At 43.2% G+C, this 21,486-nt stretch overlaps 1 long non-coding RNA gene across 1 annotated transcript in view; it reads right to left on the reverse strand.

The window, feature by feature from the left end:
- LOC308518350 overlaps window positions 1-21,486 on the reverse strand; it is a 42,064-nt gene that overhangs the window by 14,320 nt on the left and 6,258 nt on the right. The window contains exon 4 of the long non-coding RNA XR_013995938.1: window positions 17,517-17,676. This is a non-coding gene — a long non-coding RNA (uncharacterized lncRNA). The remainder of the gene's footprint in view (window positions 1-17,516; window positions 17,677-21,486) is intronic.

Raw genomic sequence — 21,486 nt, forward strand, 5'->3', positions numbered from 1 at the left:
ATTCTCCTGGCTACATGAGGCCTTTCAAACTTGGCGGAGGTGGGGGGGGGGGGAGGGGGCTCAGGGGCGGGGATGAGAGGGGAGGTTCAGAGTGACCTCATCCCTTTGGGGACACTGGCTCACCTTATTTCCCATCAAAAATAGTTACCATCACCCCCTGGATAGAGAGCAGAGGAGAGGGGGTGGGCACTGTAAGTCATTCTAAAAATGGACAGTACTGGTCAGTGAGTGGAGGAGTTTGGCCGCAGAGGTAGGGGTGGGTGGCTCTTCTCTCCTTACAAAGAGTAAGTACTCCTTAGCTGGAGTCAGAGCCAGGGAGCGCCACCAAGAGCCACAGCTGTGGAGGAAAGACGCGCCGGCCCTCCACAGGACACAGAGCTGCCTGGACAACCTGTGGCTTTCTCAGCAGGCACCTCTGGGTGCTCCGTCTTCCCGGCCAGGGGCCTGCACTACAGCGAGCTCCTGCTTTGCTTTGCGTACTTCTTGCATTTTTAAACAGCAGTTTCTCGGAACAGAGCTCGATTCTCCCTTCCCGGTGGCCTTTCTGCGCAAACAGCAGATTGCCCGCTTCTGTCTTCTTAATCAAAGGAGGAGAAACATGCTAATCATGTTATTTTCCTCTTCCTTCTGCTGCAATGAGCTGTGGGAGCCAAGGGCCCTCTCTTCCCCTCAGCCTCTCCCCATGCCGACGCCCTACACGGGTGATTTCCCTGGGGACGTTTCACCACGCCTGCTTCCCTTTGGTGTCTTTTTTAAACAAAACCTTGGTTTGGTGTTTGTTTTGTTTAGATCTCTACTGTTTTTTTTACTTCCTGGGAGTCAGGTTGCCATGCAGTCACTGGTAATGTCTTGATTTCTACTTTCCTGTATATTAAAGACCCCAAACCAGGTTGAAATCTATGGAGACCATCAGCATAAAAGTGTGCTTGTGCCTCTTTTTCCCAGGGCCGCTGCCCCACACAACTCCAGAGGCCATCATTACGCAGGACTGTGTGTCTATTGATAGTGACACAACGTGGTGCATAGATGTCATGAAAAACAAACCACCTTAGGCCACAAAAAACTTTTTTTTCTCAGGATCACTTGTTTTGAAATGTCACATATAGGTTCCCTTCCAACACTCTTTGCTTGGTGGCATATACTCTGAGTAGTCCACCCACTGAACAACCCACTGAGCAGCCCACCACAAGGCTGCTGCCAGCTCACTGCTTTGGCAAGTGCCCCAGGCACCAGAGAACTAGAATGGGCACACTAAATCCTGAGAAAGAAAAGAATAAGATGAGCACTAAGACTTGGCTTCTAGAAGAGAATTAACACCTGAAATCAAAACAGGCCAGATTCAAATGCCTTCCATCAGCCTTGCAGAGCTGTTCAGTGAGGCCATACATCGTGTTAATGGGGTTCCCTGCCCCTGCTAGATTCTCAGTTTACATAATTTGACCCAGGCCTACCTGTTGGGGCTGCTCTGGGGAACAGTGGCCTGGCAGGTCTCCGCCCTTCCCAGCAGGGTAGAAAGGGGGGATTATGGCAGGTGTATTAGTTGGCATCTAACCAGAAAACCGAAATCACGCAAGTACTTACAGAAGAGAGAATTTAATGCAGGAAATAGGTTACACAGGTTTCTTGGTTAAGAGCCCCAAAAGACCCAGAGACAAGGATTTGAATGCAAGTAGTTTCGCTGGGAGGGGATCCCGGAAACTTACAAGTAGAGAAGTAAGACGGGCAGGAGAAGGAGGCCAATCCAAAGGGTTCGTTATCAAGCACATCCTCCATGTGTTTGGGAACCGGTGTGGAACAGCTTCAGGGTGTTTGTCTGTCAACACACCTGAGTTGCAGCTGCTTCGGGGAACATCAATTCCCCAGCTCGCTCTAAAAACACACTGAGCCCTAACCGGTTTGGCTCAGTGGATAGAGCATTGGCCTGCGGATTGAAAGGTCCCAGGTTCAATTCCGGTCAAGGACATGTACCTTAGTTGCAGGCACATCCCCAGTGGGGGGTATGCAGGAGGCAGCTGATTGATGTTTCTAACCCTCTATCCCTCTCCCTTCCTCTCTGTAAAAAATCAATAAAATATATGTTTTAAAAATTAAAAATAAAATAAAATCACACTGAGCATGCTCCATGGGTCAGAACAGGACTCGGCCAGCAGGTCTCAGGTGTTCCGGGAAGCAGCCTTTGGTTTGTAAACAAAGAGCAGCTCATGACACATATAAACAAACCACTGAAATTCTCCAACACATCAAAAAACAATCTTAATTTTGCCTCTCTGACCAAAAAATAGGTATCATTTTGATTCATTCACACTGTACAGCATTTGTTGTTGGCTATTGTCATTTTTTTTTATTTGACAATCTAAGGGAAAAAAGGTCAGTGCCCTGACTAAATAGTCCGGTATCGCATGTTTTAAAAATTCTCGTGGCTGACCTGCACCACAGTGTCTGTGACAACAGATAAAAGAGCCAAAGCCGAACAATAGAGAGTGAGGCCACCCAGAGAAGAGCAGCAGCGGAAAGTGTCTACCAATTCTAGGCCAGAAAGACAACCTTGGGAAGCCACGTTCCTGGGTTGGGAACGCATGGTACGAGCTGGAGCCAAGAAAAAGGGGTGGGCCTACAAGAACAGGACAATGGAGAGGATGCATCCACTCCAAAGACACTGCCCGAAGCGGAAGTGGGGGCGAATACCTCGATTTCTCTTTTCCTCCCTCCCTCAGTCTCTCACCAGAGACCCACCCTGGCTGGGAGCCAGCTAACAGGGGAGCTGGAAAACGGAGCCTTCAGAGGTTAGTGATCTCCTCTCTTCTTGAGCAACCCCCTTCCCACCATAATACAGAGCAAAGCAGAGAAAGGGTAAGGCCTGTGTCTGAAAGCAAACTGGCCGAGGATGGCAAGGGGGGGGTGTGAATTAGTCTCCCGCCCCCTCCTCTACACGTGCTCCTCTTACAGTAAGAAGGCGAGGAAGATACAGCGACCTAGGAAGATACAGCGATCAGGGCCTACGTGCTGGGGGGTTAATAAAGGTGATACCCAAGTGTTCGTTAACCACATGGGTTGACACCCACGTCTCTAAGAGCAGGTCAAGGACCATGGTGTGGAGGGGGAATCTCCAGGAGAGGAACCCTAATCTGCCCTGTAGGGACTTGGGGGAGAAGTACAAAGATGGCTGTGGTGACGCTGCCATGTTATCCAAGTGTAGCAGCATTTTCTAAACTATATCCTGCTAAATAAATGTAATAACCAAACATTATACACTCTTCTGGAAGATTCAAAATGTATATTATCGGCTCTGAGAAGTCTTACAGAATTTCTCAAAACTTCTTGGAGTCTAGAACACCACCCTCCCCATTTTTCTTAATGGGGAGTGCCTCTTACATCTCAAAGACAAGATATTTTCTAGCACAGACTTTAAAACCTTAAACTAAAGAATTTGCAATTAGAAGAGTGCTGAAATCTCTAGGAGGGTATAATATAAAGTTTCTGGTGGGGTCTTGGACTAAAAACAAGTAGGATGAGCCACTAAAGGCTGTAGCATGCACTGGTGTCCGGAAGCCAACCTGCACTGGCTCGGAAGAGCCAATGTTCAATTTCCTGGAATTTTAAGAGCTGGTTGCTTAACATAGCCATTATTAAAAATTAAGTCCTCTGAACTTATAACTGAATATATTTTATTAAAAACAGAGGTAATAAGTATTCAAAACGCATCACTCTGTAATTATTTTGCTATTATCTGTGTTCCCCGGTGGTTGCTGTCTATTGTGTCAGTAAAGTGGAGATACTGTATGGTGCCGGTGCTACTGCGCTTCTCTTCCCAACTCTGTGTTCAGTGATGGCACATTGTTAGCTTGAAATCAGTCAGGACGGGAGTATTTACACCATGGAAATCAGAAAATGCTATGCCTCAGGGCTTGATATATTATTTTATTGTTTATCTAGACCCGTGGTCGGCAAACTGCGGCTCACGAGCCACATGCGGCTCTTTGGCCCCTTGAGTGTGGCTCTTCCTAAGCCTTAGGAGTACCCTAATTACGTTAATAACAATGTACCTACCTATATAGTTTAGGTTTAAAAAATTTGGCCCTCAAAAGAAATTTCAATCGTTGTAACTGTTGATATTTGGCTCTGATGACTAATGAGTTTGCTGACCACTGATTAAAAGTCTAGATTCTAGACTTTTAAAATATAGAGAAAATGTTAATAATGTAGATTAAGTTGTTGTTTTATAGGCATGGCTCTGTGAATAGCGCACACAAAAAAGTTGAGATGTTCTTCCAGTATTCAAAACCTGTGGGGAGGCATGGGACTTGGCTGGAATGTCTGTAAGGAGGATTCTCCGAAAGGTCGGGGGCCTCTGCGGGGACCTTGCCTAGGGCGGCAGCCCCTACCTTGACTTTTCCAAACAAATCCAATCCCCCAGGGTGTTTTGCTAGAATCTTTATGTTTAGTCTTTAAAGACCTGACCTTGTAGAAGCATATACTTTCTCAAGGATACTTACCCTGATAATTTTATCTAGAGGTTAATTTTAGTTCAAGCTGTTATGATAATAAAAACCTGAGAAGGCAGGCGAACAGAGTTACTTGGCGGCGATAGCCAAGTAGTGTCTTAGCCCTCCCTTTCACAAAAACGTGTGTTAGAGTAATCATTCATCTGTTGCTCAGAGTCTGCTGGTCAGCCCCGTAAAAAAGCTATATTCAGCAAAGAAATTGCTAACACCATTGGCAAATAAATGAAGTTCTGATCTGTATAGTGCCAAAATGAAAGAGGTTTCAGTTTAATGGATGTCACCTTTACAAGAATAAGAAATAGTGTAACAGATTTCATTTCAGAGTAATGATGATAAATTTAGTGGGAAAAGAGAAGACTGGGATGCACTCCATTTATGAAATCCTGGCTCAGTTGCAACATAGCTTGGCTGCAGACACAAGAGTTCAGCAAAAAATGCAGATTTTGGTCTGTAGGTCTTGGGTGGAGGTGAGACTGCGTTTCCGGCAAGCTCTCGGTTGCCCACCACAGACTACACATTGTGCAGCAAGGACTTAGCACACAGGCTTGCTGACTGGACAAGACCTGCTCCTGGGACACAGGCTCACAGAACACACCCCTTCTCTGCTTTCTGGTCCTAGAAAAAGCACTTGACATCATGTAGCACTGGGTCCTCAGCTGAGGGGAGAAAAACTCTGGTAAAAATTCTCCTTGACTAACCCCTTATCTTCAGTGGAAATGCACACCATTGTTGAGTCAGAATGGCAAGCAGGTCCAGATCCTTGGGATGGACAATGAGTACCAGGGCAAAAAAGACAAACCCAAAAACAATCCTCAATGCATTAATGAGTGTCCTTGGTAGGCAGAGGGCCCTTCAATAATTGATGAATGGGACCATTCAGTGTTTGCTGCAGCTCTGGCCAACACTACTCATTATGGAGATGATTCACTTGGTTTTATGGAACAAATTGTTCCAAGGTCTAACTCCACTTCCATTACTTTTTTTTTTTTTTTTCAAATAAAAGGCATGCACCTGTGGAATTCATGTGCATGCAACCGTGTCCAGAATAGATCAAAGATAATTCATTCATGTCCCAGAGCCCATAACAGAGCAACCTTGAGGACCCAGTCAGGGAGCTTGGCTTTGGAAACAACTTCTTTCCTCAGAGAGGAGGAAGGATATAGATATGTTGAGTCTCTGCAGGCTGCTTAGATTCTAAGAGCAGCATGAACTGAAATGAGATCGTCTTCCCCAATAAGGCTTGTTATTTGTTAGTTTGGCAGAGGGGCCATTGGTATTCAAATTGTATGCCTACAGTTTAGATTGTGCATGTGGTAGCTAATTTAGTGTGTCCAGTTCCTGTTGGCCATGTGTTTCTAAGTGCTTAGGGTTGCCTTGTGAATTGGGTCCGGAGAACAATTTAATTTAGCTCTCAAACTCTGGTGGCTTAACAAGCACATGTCAAGCTGCTCTAGTTCATCTCTATCCCTGCTCTGTCCCCCAAGTTTGGAAACTTCTCTGTTTCCTCTTTTCGATTCATAATTTTCATGAAAAGATGCCAATTTGTTCTGTAAAATGAAGTAAAAACAATCGTTTCACTGGCCACATTTCTGCAGTGGTTTCAATGTGTGCAGACTCAGCCCTGATGAAACCCTTGGTGAGAGGGCAAAGTACTGGCCTGAGACATAAGATCTCTTCCTTAGACAACCAGAGAGTCTTCACAACCGAGAGAGCCCGGGGTGATCCAGCAGAGCCTGATGGTGCCGAGGCCCGAGTGTGAGCCCTGGAAAACATCATCTATCCTCTTCAAATCCCAAATCCTGCTCCAGTTCGCAGATGCTAATAAGACTCTGCCCAGTCCCCAGAGTATAATCTTGGTTGGGCTGGGCTCAGAAGCTGTACCCAGCTGTGGCTCTTTTCTGAATCCAACAAGGCCTTGGACTGACTAGGCTCTGGGCCCACTGGACAAGGGACTAGATTTCCTTGCCAGATTGGAACAAACCAACCCCTGAGGAATCCCAGGGACTCGGAATCACACTTCTGGTGGAGCTGGGCCACCAGAAAGAAAGCAGCTTTCCTTCCCCACTTGATTCTAACGGCATCTTAGCACCTCATGAGTCAGTGACCCTTTGCGGGTGGAAGATCTTTGCTTTAGGATCTCTGTTCTACTACTTTCCTGTGAGTTTGTCAATAGTTAGCTAAACTTAGGATCAAGAAATGGCGTGAAAAGGCCTAAAGAGCCTCAGTGTCTCCTCTCTTGTTCTCTGGCTCCTCCTGCGTCCACTGCCTATTGTTGAAAGTTGACCTGTCCAGCAAATTCTCTTTCTGGCCTCCAGGTGCTCATTTGGAAGCAACAGTGTCTGCACGGCATTCCTTTGTCTTCTGGCTGATTCTAGAAACTGAGGATATTGGTCCAGATTCTCACATCTGTCTGCTCTTCCTTCATTCCCAACTCCATTGTTACTTTTGAGTCCAGGTTACCTCAATGTCCAGAGGTGTCCTGCATACCACAGAGATGGTACAGACAAGGAAGAGGTGAGAGCATGTGCTGGGCAAGGTGCCACTCCAGGTAATGCTGAGGGCTGCTCCTCCACAGTCACCTCTCCACTGGGCAGCAGCTTGGACCATTGCTGCTGAGGCCTTCTGTGGCCAAAGACAGGGCACTCCGAAAAGTACAGCCCAGATGCCAGTGTTAGGGGAGAACTTATGGGTCAGCAAGTCACCACCCACTGGTGTTTGGATCCTGTCTTCACTGTCCTTCCCTAGTAGCCATGCAGGAGGTACTTGACTAGCCTGTGTTAGTTTGGATATTCTGAGAAGTAGATGCCAAGCAAGAATTAAATGCGCGAGGATTTTATTAATGAAAATGCCTGAATAAAAGAAATAGGAAGGGAGCCAGGAAAAGCTGGGAAAGCATCACCAAAATGCAATTCTGACTCCAATCTTTTTCTTCTGAAGACCAGAAGGAGCAGATTGGGGTGAAAGCATCCTAGACTGTCATGTAGTTCAAGGGTATTTTACAAAGCCTTCGGGGAGTCCTTGACCCCAGAGTAGGCAAAGGAGCCCATGTTTACCTGGAATGGGTGGCCATTGACAAGGAGCAGTGCACAGAAACATGTCCTCAGTGCAGATGCTGCGATGGTGCTTGTCCCTCCCCCAGATCTCCATGGGCTCAACAGTCTAAGCTGCCCAGTCTCAGCCTCGCACACTCCCAGAGCTTGGAGCAAGGACAGCCAGACATCTGAGTGGAGTTAGGCCAGAGCAGAGGAAGAGGCCAAGTCTGGAAAGCAGGAAGCTGCAGAAACCCCAGCCTGCCTCCCATGGGCACTTGAGACAGTCATGTGACCAGTGATTGCAGTCCATGGACCTCAAGGCTCAGTGTGGCTAGTCCCGGTTGAAAGAGGAAGGCTGTGTACACAATCAATACAAGTGTTCCAAAATTCTTCCCTGAAATCCATTCCCAATATTCACCTAGTCCCAACTGTCACGTTTAAATAAAAACTGATCAGAATTTAGGGGAATGGGTTCCCAACGGGAGGAGATGATTTGAAATGCCCATTAGTTCAAAAACCCATTGTTTCTGTCCTTCTTTGTAAAAACAGTAGCAGCTTTATAGCAATTGGAAATGACTCTTTTGAAAACCTTGAGGAAATGGCTTAGAAACCACAAAATGGTAGTTTCATAGCAATTCTCAGGGACAGTGTACATCATCACAGCCATCAGACTCTTCAGTTTATCTGGGGACCTCCTGCAATTAGCTCCCAGCGCCTCTGCCTGGACATCACAGGCCTATCCGTAGTCTCTGACTTACAATGGATTTATGGTAAGTCTAGGGTGTTGCCATGGAAAACATCTCCAGCTGGTGAACCAAAGTCAGGCTGTTTTTAGGTTTGTGTCTGGCTGGTGCATGTTATGGTAGCCAGGCTTCACTATAATCATATTCAGAGATTTACAATACGCACACACACACACACACACACACACCATGAAAAGAGAAGTCAAATGGGGAACAGCTTCTGATGAGAATCCATGATTTCCCCCCAACTCAATTCTCATTTGATAACATGTGAGAGCTGAAATTTAGAAATATTTTGAATGTCCTACTTTCTCTCACATTGTATGTACAGTGTGGCCAACATTACAACTAGAGGAAGTAAGTAAGAAAGGGGAGTTTTAAAGGAGGAAAACTATGTCTTAAAGTGAAGATTCTATTCTAGTAATGAGCCAAGGATCCATACAAGGACGCAGATAATAGATTTATAGGAAAACACAATAATTTTTAAATAGTGTCTTTTGTGACAATGTGGATGAATTTCAAAAATATTAAGTTGTGCAAAAGAAGCCACAAACAATACTCTCTGTAGTTCCATTTATATAAAGTTTAAAACTATTCCATGGCAATAAAAGCCAGAACTGTGGCTGTCTAGGGCAGGGTGAAGGTGGATCAATTCAATCGGGGTGATGGCTTCACAGTTAAACACATTCAGCAGTGGCCTGAGTCTGGCTCTCATACTCCTGAGAGGCAATTCTTAAATAAATCAGAATAATTTTCTGAGCCAGATGTTAGGCCATTGCTAGTTTGAAATCAGCTATAATGAGAGTATTTAAACGATGAAAATTAACAAATGTTACAAATCAGGCTTTGTTTGTGTGTGTGTGTTTTTTCTAGAGAGCCAGTTTACCAGCACATCCCTGAATATATCTATCAAACTCCTCCAAAACTTATACTTAAGAATCATAAAGTTTCCTATATATAAATTATGCCTCAAAAAAGGACTAGTAGCAAGAAGGGGGGGTCAAAGGTTAAAATAGTGTCTTCAAGTGGTGATCTAGACCAGTTGCTCATTCATGACTTTCACGTTCTTATGTGCCTTTTCAAGCAAGCCCCTCATGAGTTCTGTTTTCTAAAATTAAGGATCACCATGACTGGTTTGGCACTGGTACTATGGAAGCTGTTGAGCTTATTTAACTACTTTTAATACAACATTCATCCTAATTTTTACTCCCTCTCTTTTTTAAAAAAAAATATTTTTATCGATTTCAGAGAGGAAGGGAGTGGGAGAGAGAGACAGAAACATCAATGATGGAGAGAATCATGGATTGGTTGCCTCCTGCACGCCCCCATTGGGGATCGAGCCCACAACCCAGGTATGTGCCGTTGAGGGGACCCTTCAGTCTGCAGGCCTAGGCTATATCCACTGAACCAAACTGGCTAGGGCTTTACTCCCACTCTTAAAACAGACTTACACACAAAACGTAAACATGCACCCCACTTTATTAAAAAGTTTAATATGTAAAAATCTTAACATGCTAAGCAGAGGAAATATTTTATTACTTAATATTGACTTAGTTCACAAAGTATTCTTTCTAATTGAATAATTCCCCACAGTTTTTGCTTTGTCTTCATTTTCTTTTGTTTTGTGGGGTTTGTTGAAGCCATAAAAAGGGCATGTTGGCTGTGTCAAATGCAGACAACACAAAAAGCCAAGAAGATGCCTCCCTGTAGACTTACCCTGAGTGCCACTCTCTCAGTGGTAAGACTCAGCTGCCCAATCGTTCTCTACACCTGTATTATTAAAAAATAACAACATACAAAGACATGCATATTCTAGTATACACACAGTTTTTTAAAACGAAAATAGGATTATGCCTAACACCACATAACCTTGTCTGTTTACTCAATATTCCATGGTCACCTTTCCTTTTTCATATAGATTAGCTCCACCTTATGCTTTTTTAAAAGCTTCATGAGCTATGTACCACTCTTGATTTAATCATTCTCCTATTACTAAAATTTAGGGTGTTTTTTCAAGCTGCCATCATTTCAAGATGCTATAATGAGCATGCTTGTATTAGATTGAATCATTTGAAATTACTGTTTTTGTATATCAAAATGGTCAAATCACAGTAATTTCATATGGTTCACACTATACATTTGTATTTCTATAGACTACACTTCTTGAAGTGGGATTGGTAAGTCAAAGCATATGTGCATTTTTTTAAAATTTTGTAGCTACCGCTACACTGCTATGTTCATTTCCCCATGCTCCTGACAATAAATAATAAAAGCATTTAATCTCTTTAGCATTTGCTAGCAAATTACACCTCGTTGCTTTGCTTTGCTTTCTTTACCACTGAGGAGGATGAACATCATTTTGCATGCATTTTGCTCCCACAGCATTCAAAATATCATTTGGTTCTCCTACAGCTTTCCAGACACACTCTTATTTTTTTAAAAAAGAGAGAATCAAGCTTGTGTTTGAAAGAATTAAAGAATATATGCCTGTCATTAAAAGAACCTCTTTTAAGAAGCTGGAATGAATTCTTTTTTTGCCTTCAAATTTCTATTTGTTTCTGTTGTGGACACACGGAAACAGGATGTATTGTTTTTACCCAGAATGAACCCCTTTGACCTCAGCCACGGCTGTGGGCTTTGTAGCCTTGTGCGGGGCCTGCCAGCAGGGGGCCTCTGCAGCTCTGCTAGCTCTCCTGTCCTGAGCTCCATTTTCCCTGAAAACAAGCTTCATCCCAACACAGAGGCAATTGCCGGCTTCTGCTTAGGCAGACTAATTTACCGAATTAAAGTCGTTTGGCTCCCACCATAGCAATTAGTATGCAAATTACCGGAATATTACCTGCCAAGTCATAAATTACATTGACAAACTTAATATTCACAGATTCAACATACACAGATTCAACATTCACAGATTCAAAATTACCAGTGTGGGTAATTTTTCTATTTTTCAGTAGTTATAGTCCAGGGCGATTCATCGTCTTATTGAACCATTACACATTAATTCAGCAGTTGAAAAATTAAGCATTTTTCAAAGCATTTTGTTATGCATTTATTTCTTTCAGTAAGCAGTAAAGTAGAACCTTAAATATTCAATGTGTCTAAGTGTCTAAATGGCTGGTGAATACATTTAAGCCTAAAGCAGTTCTTTTGAAACTTTAAAAAAAAGAGACTCAACAAAGGAAAATCTATACCATAATACAACCTATTGAATCTTATTCACTATCATTGGAACCAAATATTTCCTAGTCCAGATTCCTGTAACTGTGAAGAGTCATTCAACCCCAATATGTGGTTCAAGTTAATGCTGCTCACAGCTGGGAAGTGGCAGGTCAATCGGATTCAAGCTTCGTAAGTTGTCACTAAGGTGTGTAGCTATGGCATAGCTTTTGAACTTCGGGGTCATTCACTCATTAAATTCATTATACCCACTTTTTTTCTGTTTTGAGCAAATACTGAGTTACTGAGTCTTAAGATTGGGAAAGGGGTGGGGCAAGTCCAAGTGGGAGTGGACAGGTCAGGCCCGAGCACTATCCTTCCTTCGTTCTGACAAGAAGCAAATGTCAATGGGATAAATCCCGTCCCCAGTGGGATTGAAGGACTGTTAGAATCAGAGTCCCTTAGCTCTGCACCTGCTGGTGGAACAGCCTAGTGATCAGGAATCACTGAAGAGTCTCTGGAACCTTCCTGGCACTGAATTCCTCCCCCTGATTCCTCTCTGTACCCCCAACAAAATAAACTACCTTTGCTTTAAGATTCTAACCTTGCTACTAAGGTGAGCAAAGGGTATATTCCTTGACCAATTAAGCAAGGAGAACTGAGAAAGGTTATTGGAGTTAGTTAGCAGGAATATACTGAGAGACACCCATTCACAGATGTGTGGATAAGGTCAAATTGTAAATAAACCACATGACTGATATGTTATATTTGGTGCTTAATTTTAAAAAGAATTTGGTTTGCCTGGCTGGTGTGGCTCAGCAGTTGAGTGTCCACTCAGGAACCAAGAGGTTGCCAGTTTGATTCCTGGTCAGGGTATATACCCAGGTTGCAGGCTCGATCCCCAGTAGGGGGCATGCCGGAGGCAGCTGATAGATGATGTTCCTCTCTCACTGATGTTTCTATCTCTCTATCCCTCTCCCTTCCTCTCTAAAAAATCAAATTTAAAAACATTTTTTAAAAGAAAAGGATTTCATTTACATAGAGAATTTTTTCTCTGGAGATGGTGTGATGATTAATCTTAAATGTCAGCTTGATTGGGTCCTTAGATGCCCAGAACAGCTGGTTAACCATTCTGTCTGGGTGTGTCTGTGAGGGTATTTCAGAAGAGACCAGCATTTGGTTTGGAGGACTGAGTAAAGCAGATTGCCCTCCCCAATGTGGGCACCATCCAATCCACTGAGAGCCTGACTAGAACAAGAGGAGGAGGACAGAGGGATTTACTCTCTGCCTCACCACTTTAGCTGGGGCATGAATTTTCTCCTCCCCTCCATGCTCCTGGTTCCCAGGATTTCAGACCTAGACTGGAATCTACACCATCAGCTCTCTAGCTCTCAGGCCTTCGAAGACCTGCACTGCTGGCTTTCCTGGGTCTTCAGCTTGCAGATCGGAATAAGTGGGAAAGACCCTCCTGTATGAGTAGGGAGAAGAGAGGATAATGATATAAGTAAAAATGACAAATATGAACGTGTACGTCTAAGAGCGTCCTCGTCTGTTCCACAATCAATCAAAAACTACAGAGCATAGAGACAGGCATACAAAGAACAGGCTTACCCCAACAGCAAATAATAGTTCTGTGTGTATCGATTGGAAGCTGAGGGAATTTGGGCTGTTACCATATCAAAACCCACCATGAGCTGCAGTTTGTGGCCTGACTTCACCTAGAAGTGAAAGGTGGGGAACTGTCTTTTTTCCTCTTTGCTACCTGTATTGACCCCTGAGACTATCTCAATCTAGTGTAGCCTGGAGTCATCATCAATGTTTAAACTTTCACTTCAAAGGGGGAAATCCATGCCCTGGCACCTGAGATTCCATTTCCTCAGGAGTTTAGGTCTGTTGCCAAGTGCCTTGGGACTGCCTTCAGGCCTTGCCAGTTCTCAGGTGAACTGAGAGGTTGGCAGTTCCAGGATGGAGCCCAGGTTTCCTGCTCCCTCTCAGCTAGAAGTAGACTCCCGGTTCCAGGAGCTGGAACTGACCCCAAATGACAGTGACCCAGACTGTGATAGAGGCAGTGATCCAATAGACCCACAGGGTTAATAATAGTTGTACAGAATAGGAAATTTTTTTTTCTATTTCTCTATCTTCACATGTAGACCAAGCACAAATCTCAAAATTTGAAAATAAATAAATGGAGTTATATGTTGTATATGTGTGTGTGTGTGTGTGTGTGTGTGTGTGTGTGTGTGTGTATATATGAATTGTGCTATTATTTTGTGGAGACAAGTTAATTTTATCATCTAGGAGTGTCTCTCCCTTGATCTTGGGCTTGTTTACCCATGGTGTCATTGATGGGAGGACAGAATAGTGAGAGGAATATTCTCACGTTCTCTGTTTGGTCCAGGACTTGGATTACAGTCACATGGTTCTAGAACTGTGGAACCAGCGGATTTATATTTTTAGAGGCAACTGGAAAAGTATATATGGAAAGGAGGTCAAAAGTGATGGGGAAAGCATAGGCAACTTGTAGTCACTTGCTTTCCTAGTGTCATCTTACTTTGCAAGTGTTAACCATGTAAGCATTTCTTGTCTCCCTTTAGACATGGGAAACAAGGCAGGCAATGATCCACCAACTAGCTTGAATCAACCCAGCAAGTTACTACCAATGGTGGAGAATTCAGCTCTCCTAAATTCAAATCCATCCTCCTGCCTTGACCCATAGCCATGTCCCCTTTACTCAGATGCACCTTGTTGGAGCTTATGGAAGTGAACCTTCAGAATCCAAAATACATTTCCCGAGAGTAGCAGAGCCATTCAAATTTTTATGAAAGCAAAATATAGTGGTTTGTCATCCAAAGAAAAGATACTGGAACTTCCTATTTCCTTGTCTAACAGTAATTATTTCTGTCTACTTTGAAATGAATAAAGACAGTTTTCCAGAAATGGAGAGAAATACAATCCAAGGGCCCCATTCATTCGGGTGTTAGGTGTTTCATTAGAGAGGCCAGATGAAGTCACAGTAAGAAGGCTTTGTGTATTCACCCAAGGGAATAGGCCTTGAAGCAAGCTATAATACATGTATACACAGTGGCTTAGCAGGAGCATGCCTGGAAAAGACTTGTGGTTTTAATTGACTCCAAGTCCAACAGGAGCCAATGATCTGATTGTGGCCTCCAAAAATAACTGATTTAACTTCAGCTGTCTTTAAAGAGCCATAGTAAGCTGAATAAGTGAAGCAGGAATTCTTGCCAGAATCCACATGGACAGACCACAATGAGGGCCCCATATTCTGCTCCCAATATCTTGCCATTAGAAAAGACCTTTGTTACCTGAAACCCAGCCAGCCAGGAGAACCTATGACAACAAGAGCACTTAAAACCATGGCCTACAAAGGGCTGGGCTTGTTTAGCCTGGAGAGAAGAATTCTTAAGGACATCATGACAGCTGTTTCAAATATTTTTAGGACAGTCACATGAGAGAGGAATTGGTGTTGTTCAATGTGGAGCCAAACTGGTATACAACATCTTTCTACACAGGAAATGCCAGGAGTTTGGAAGAAGCATTAATTAATGGAAAATATAAATAATAATAAGGAAATAAGAAGTTTCACTCTATTTTCAAGAAAGTCTAATTCAGCCTTGAGCTCTTTGCTTTTACCATTAAGCATGCGGGACCATCGCTCTGAAAAAGCCCTTTACAGAGATTTTGGCCAGCCTTGTGATTAGGTATACAACGGCACCATCATTTTTTCAGGGGATGGAAATTAAATAAAGGAAAGGCAATTCGGTAATTTTTCCACATCCCAAGGGAGATTAGAATTCATCCCTTCATTTTTTTCTCTTCACACCTCTGCCTGCTGAAATCAGCAGGCTTCAATGCCTCTTACCTCAATTAGCCATCTCCCCAAGTTATAAACATGGTGATCGTCTGGGATAACATTCCTCCCCAACACCCGACTCTGTATATTTTTTATACATATCATATTTTAAATGCAATCCCTAGAAGAGTGTCATGAAAACATTTTTGATGGAGAGGTATGTAGCTGGCCCCGGGAACCCGGGGCAACACATAGCGACTTCAGCTTAAATGTGCGTGATTTCACAAACACCATCTCAAATTCTCAATTATGTTTTGCCCTGATACTCTTTCTGTTTCAAAATAAGCTATATTTCTTAAAGAACCAGAATGAAGTGATTTGTATTCTAGTCACAATATGGGGCTTTGATTGAACAGGCTCAGATTTCTCTCACCTGAACACTGCAACTAAATAAGAAAAAAAAATGAAGTCCCATTCAAAATGCAAAAGACAGAAAACCAGAAATCGTTCTGCCTTGTAATCAAAAGCAGAAAGCTGTTATTGCAGCCCTCCCCCAGTTCCAGGACTATTAATTCACTGCAGAAACGTGGTCCTAAAATGAAAGTCTGGGAAGAATGACATTGTTTCTGTGAAAAAAAAAAAAAAAAAAAACAATTTGTCTCAGTGGCATCATTTCCAAAGTCATGGGTGCAATTGACAGACAATAGCTGATTGATTTGGGTACTTTGTTCTAGCCACATATTTGTTTAGGAATAAAAAAAAATCAACTTCAGTCAGAGCCAGTCTGAAATTAAGTAATTAGGACAATGAGTGCTCTGGTGACATTTATAAGAGATGGGAAATTATAGTGCTTTCTTGAGTTAATATTATATTTATAATCACTGTGAACTTCTTGAGGTAAATCTGACACCATGACTGTTGATTCTGAGTCTTGAAAATATTGTTTGAAGTTTCCCTCAGGACTTTTTTTTTCTTACATTCTTCCACAAAATGTTATTTGGCAGCAACCTTCAAAGGATCCAACAGTGATTTTCAATTACATTTATTATTAGCTCCATAATCAGCCCACGTATTAAAAAGAGCAAAGGCAGTAACTTGGACCACTGGGAACTGGTATCAAGTTTCAAAGTTCATTTGGCTTACAGAGGGTAACAGGTCTGGTGAAAATTTTACCTCAGTTCTGCTTTATTGCATTTTGTTTCATTTTCAGTTCTCCACCAGAGGATTCCCGAATCTCAGACTGCATGGTTGCCTTCACTGAATGGTAAAAATAAAATCAAAATATTTGGGGGTTTTTTCTTTAAAAAAATGTTTTATGGATCTTTATGCTGCCAAGCTATTTCTCTTTGTTATTTCCCTTGAATTTTCGTTCTTTGGTTTCAGGATTCATTTTAATCCATTATTGGATCATTTCTGAAATTATATGAGATTACATGGCATTGAATTTCTATGAGGCTGATTGCTACTGATATAGCAAAACAAAAAATGATGTAATAATTATAGATAGCTGTCATCACCCTGAACTGAGAGTCCTAAGGAAGTAGGATTAGTGACTCGGTAGATAATACTGTCTTTTCTTGAGGTTTCAAATGATTTCTCAGTATCCTCTCTGACTGTAACTGGAGGCACCACTTTTCACTCCAGTTCTCACACTTCTGTGCTAGAAGTCAATTTCCCAATGAGGGCTTGGGAATTTATTCCATGGAAAAGAGGACGCTGCTTATGCCAACAGCCACATCAACCAAATGCTGTGGAATTCAAAACAACCAAAATGGCTTTATTCGAGGCAAAATGTTATGACTTTAAAAACCAAGGCAGTATTGTCAGGTGCGGGGGACCTAAGACTGGAAGGAAACCAGGGAGAATGAGGTTGAGCCTGAAATGGAGAGGGGAGAACTGATGCTGGTGCCCTACTCTGAATAGGACAGGGTCAGCTCTTGGTATCTGTTTCTCTATGATCTCCAGGCAGGAAAAGGGTTTCAAGAAGCCAGTCTCTGACAGAGGCTCTTTCACAACCTCCCCATGATTCACCACAGCTGGAGTGGTTACCGCTGGACCAGGACCAGCCACCACTCAAACTTGCCCATGTGGTGGCAGCCAAGTTTCGCAGGCTGGTTACAAATTCACGCAGCGCAGTGATCATCCATGCGCTTGGAGTGAGCTGAGCATATTGAAAAATACAGACAGTGCTTCAGTTTTCATTTGCCCCAAGGCAAACGCTGCCATAGCCCCAAGGTCAAGAGAGCCTCCCTCTGAGGCGGCTGCTGCTTACCGTGGTTTTGCAGGCAACTCATGCAGAGTTGTTGGGAGCCTGTAGTGCAGATGGCCTGTCAGGTCCCATTTTTCTCCTGGCCTCTTCATAATGTTGGAATAAAGCCTTAGCTCGTCATCTGATTTAATTCTTGGAATGTGATACTCAACGTACGCTAATGCTGAAATGAGAACATTTTGAACATTCTCAATTATAAAATGGTAGGGGCAAGGCCTTAGCAAAACACAAGCTAACATTTTTTCCTCCTACTAAAATGGCAAGATATTACAAAGTGTGCTGACAAACAATTCTCAGCACACTTCACTTTATAAGATTTACAGGTTACATTTTGAAAGTGTTTTATTGTGCCAGGATAGACAATGATTTTATTTACCACAGGCATCCTCAAGTTTAACGAAGACAGCACTATTCAGTTAAAAAAGAAGATGCAGGGCCCCACCTGGTTTGGCTCAGTGGATAGAGTGTCAGCCTGCGGACTAAAGGGTCCCAGGTTTGATTCCAGTCAAGGGCACATTCCCGGGTTGCAGACTCAATCCCCAGTAGGGGGCGTGCAGGAGGCAGCTGATCAATGATACTCTCTCATCATTGATGTTTCTATTTCTCTCTCTATCTCCCTCTCCCTTCCTCTCTGAAATACAGTGGGGCCTTGACTTACGAGTGTCCCGACTAACGAGTTTTTTTGAGATACGAGCCGTCTCTCAGCTGATTTTTTGCTTTGAGTTGCGAGCTAAAATTCGGGTTACAAGCCAGCTTCAGATACCCCACCGCTAGTTGGCGCAGAGAATGTCACAGTGAACGCCACAACATCAGCCCAGCGTCATGTGTCTCACTCGTTCACTGTTGATTTGACATATGAGTAATTTGAGTTACGAGCTCCATCACGGAACGAATTAAACTCGTAAGTCAAGGCCCCACTGTAAATAAAAATATCTTAAGAAGAAGAAGAAGGAGGAGAAGCAGCAGCAGCAGCAGGTTAGCTAGAAGATGCTGGTTTTCCAGTCATAAACCAAAGCCCAGAGGAACCACAAGGAGAAAGCAACCATCTCCTGGACCTTCGCTCTCTTATTTCATTCATGTTTATGATGAGGGATAAGAGCTTTGGTTTTCATGAAATCGAGACCAAAGGAGGAGGGCAAGTGAAAGTTCTAATAGTTCAAGTAATTTATTATCACACAGAACTATACTTTCAGAAAAGCAGAGGTTGCTGCTAAGAGGCCTCCAGTCTTTGTAATACACATGGGAGTGCACACACACACACACACACACACACACACACACACACCCTCTGTATAACCTGCAGAAAGAAGAATCCTTTGAATTTGAGTTGCGTTCTGTTAATAAACAGGTCCAGTGGCAACATCTCACCACTACCACATCCATGGAGATCCAAAAGCTGATAGAAAACTATAGTCTGTGAATAAAATTAATTTGAAGATATAAGGACTAATAAATCTGTGAGTACTTAATGTTTCTAGCTCACTGAGTTCTGTGGATAAAAGGTCCAATATAAAAGTGTAACCTTATACTTTTATTACTTATTGTTACAAAATTCAGTTTCTCTCTCTGTATCTCTCTCTCTCCTTCCCTCCCTCTTAAAAATGTCGTTCTTGGGAAACATTTTAAAGCCTTCACTGGTCTTAAACTTCACAAGAAAACCTGAGGGCCCCCTTTTTCATGGAAACAAAATAGGTTGTCTTTACATTTAATCTTTTGTTTAATTTCAGCTGCTTTAGTTTCCAACGTTAGCAATGCGATTTTAGGGCAGTGCGGAGGGAGGGTCATTCAATGTATTGTTCGTTACACCTGAAGGCCATACAGAGTGAACTTGGCCTACCTAATACTGTGGTGTTGAGATCTGATAGTTTCCTGCAGTGAAAGCAAAAATAATTTTTTAATTGCATACAAAGGCTATGACTAATTCCACAATTAACATTGCACAGTGATCTTTCCCTATATGGAGACCATTGCTTTATTTTTAAATCAAGAGGGTTTTCATGTAAAAGTGCCTATTTAAAAACACACACACACAATAAACTAAAGATGTCTTTGACCCTAAGAATCACTTCCAAAAACAAATCAAAACAATCCAAATTAAAATAGTTCTTAGGTTAATTTTTTTTTTTCAGGATCAAATAAGACTTTGCCAAGCCAGGGAGATGGGAAGGAAAATATTTTAGACCATCATGGGGCTTCCTAGGAATAGAGAAATAATGTTGAGTCCCCACTGTGTGCCTTTGACACTCTTCTCTTGTAGTAGGTCTTTGACTCTTAGGGCCTTGTCACAGGCCCGCTTATCTCTCCAAAAATTAATGAAACACCAATCCCAGGACAAATACTTTCTGTGGTTGTAGATTTCCAGTCCATAGGGGAGTGCAGATTGGCTGATGCGTCCACCCCTCCGTAAATATCACACAGTATCCCTTCCCTGACATGCTTACATCCACTTCACTCCATTAGCAAACAAAATGAAAACTTTAAATGGAAACCTCAAACACTAAATGAACAAAATGCTTGCCTGGTATTCATTTACACATACTGCATGCACACACATGAGCAAGATGTGTCCAATCCTAGAAGCTCTGTGCTTTATGGCTTGCAAAACACTTTCTGGCCCATCCTAACAATTGTGTGATACGTGGGGTGCTGGGAGAGGAGGCAGCTAGTATTATCTCCATTACTGTCAGGTAAACCTAAGGCTCACACCAGTAATGGTGACTTTTTCCATTGTCTCTGAGCTAATAAATGATGGAGTCAGGATTTTAACCCGGATGATCAGGCCCTTATTCCAACTAGTTTAAACCTATAATTCACTTTGCCTCTGTCTCTAATTCTGTTTTTCTCTACAGCCCCTATCCATTTGAGGTTTTTTTCCCCCTATAGAACTAATTAAATAGATGTCTGATGGAGCCCAGCCTTCTTGAATCTGAGAGAACCCACATTACAAACTGATGTGAATCAGAAAAGATTTGCATCCCACTCCCTGGGCCTAGCTCCACGCCAGGGCCATGGAATCCCCCCTTCTCTCCAAGTTTGAGTTAGCCATGCCCCTTGTGTGCCACAGACTCCATTTTCTTCCTCCGACACAACAATAAAGCAATTCTGCTGGATGCTGAAGAGCTTGAGGAAAGAACTTCTTAGCCACCAAATGTCAATGGGAACCCAGTTCTGGTGTGTTGATAAATTCAGTCCCCAGAAGTTCTTCAACCCTATGTCGGATTTCCTATATATAGGGAAGCGTGACTCTTCCCCAGGAGAGAAATGTTGAGGACAGAGAAAATATTAAGGTACAATCCCAGGACCAGCTCTGACAGTGAAGTCCATTCTGAGGGTGGAGGGCACATGCTGGCCACACAGTGGTGTGTCTGAGAGCAGTAAGCTATTGCATGAATTTCTGGGTGGTAGACTCAGCCCAGAGCTACTATCTGACTCCTTCTTTGGTATTAAATGCCACACAACGAGGACCACTAATGAGGATGTGGGAGCCATGCCTCCCCCTCCCGCACCAGCGGCTCCTTGAGGCACTAGCTTCTTTGTGGGAGCCTCCCCTGCCAGCAGGACTCTCCTTATGGACGCTCTCCATGCAGAAGGCAGAGGATGGCCATCCCCCGGGCATGTCTCACACTGTTTTTCAAGCTGGCGCTCCAAGGGGAAGATGAAAAATTGATTAGCTCTCTTAAGCAGAGCTGGGAAAATGAGTGATGCCAACAGCTCACAGAGTGGCACCTACTGGTAAGTGACACCTTGATGTGAGGAATCTCCTGGCCTGGCCAGCATGACAGCCCAGATGCCCAACTCCAATGTCGGGGATCCCAAGGCAATGACTTGAAAGCTTCCACAGGACTCATTTGTCATGTTTGTGCCTTAAACGACTTCCTTCTTAATGAGAAAAAGCAGGCCAGCAGTGCTGTGCCACTGTGCTTTCCAAGGAACAGGGAGCCAAAAAGATCCTCTCAGAAGCGACATGCTTGCC

Source organism: Myotis nattereri (genome assembly GCF_964212035.1).
Source record: "Myotis nattereri genome assembly, chromosome: 4".
NCBI lineage: Eukaryota > Metazoa > Chordata > Mammalia > Chiroptera > Vespertilionidae > Myotis > Myotis nattereri.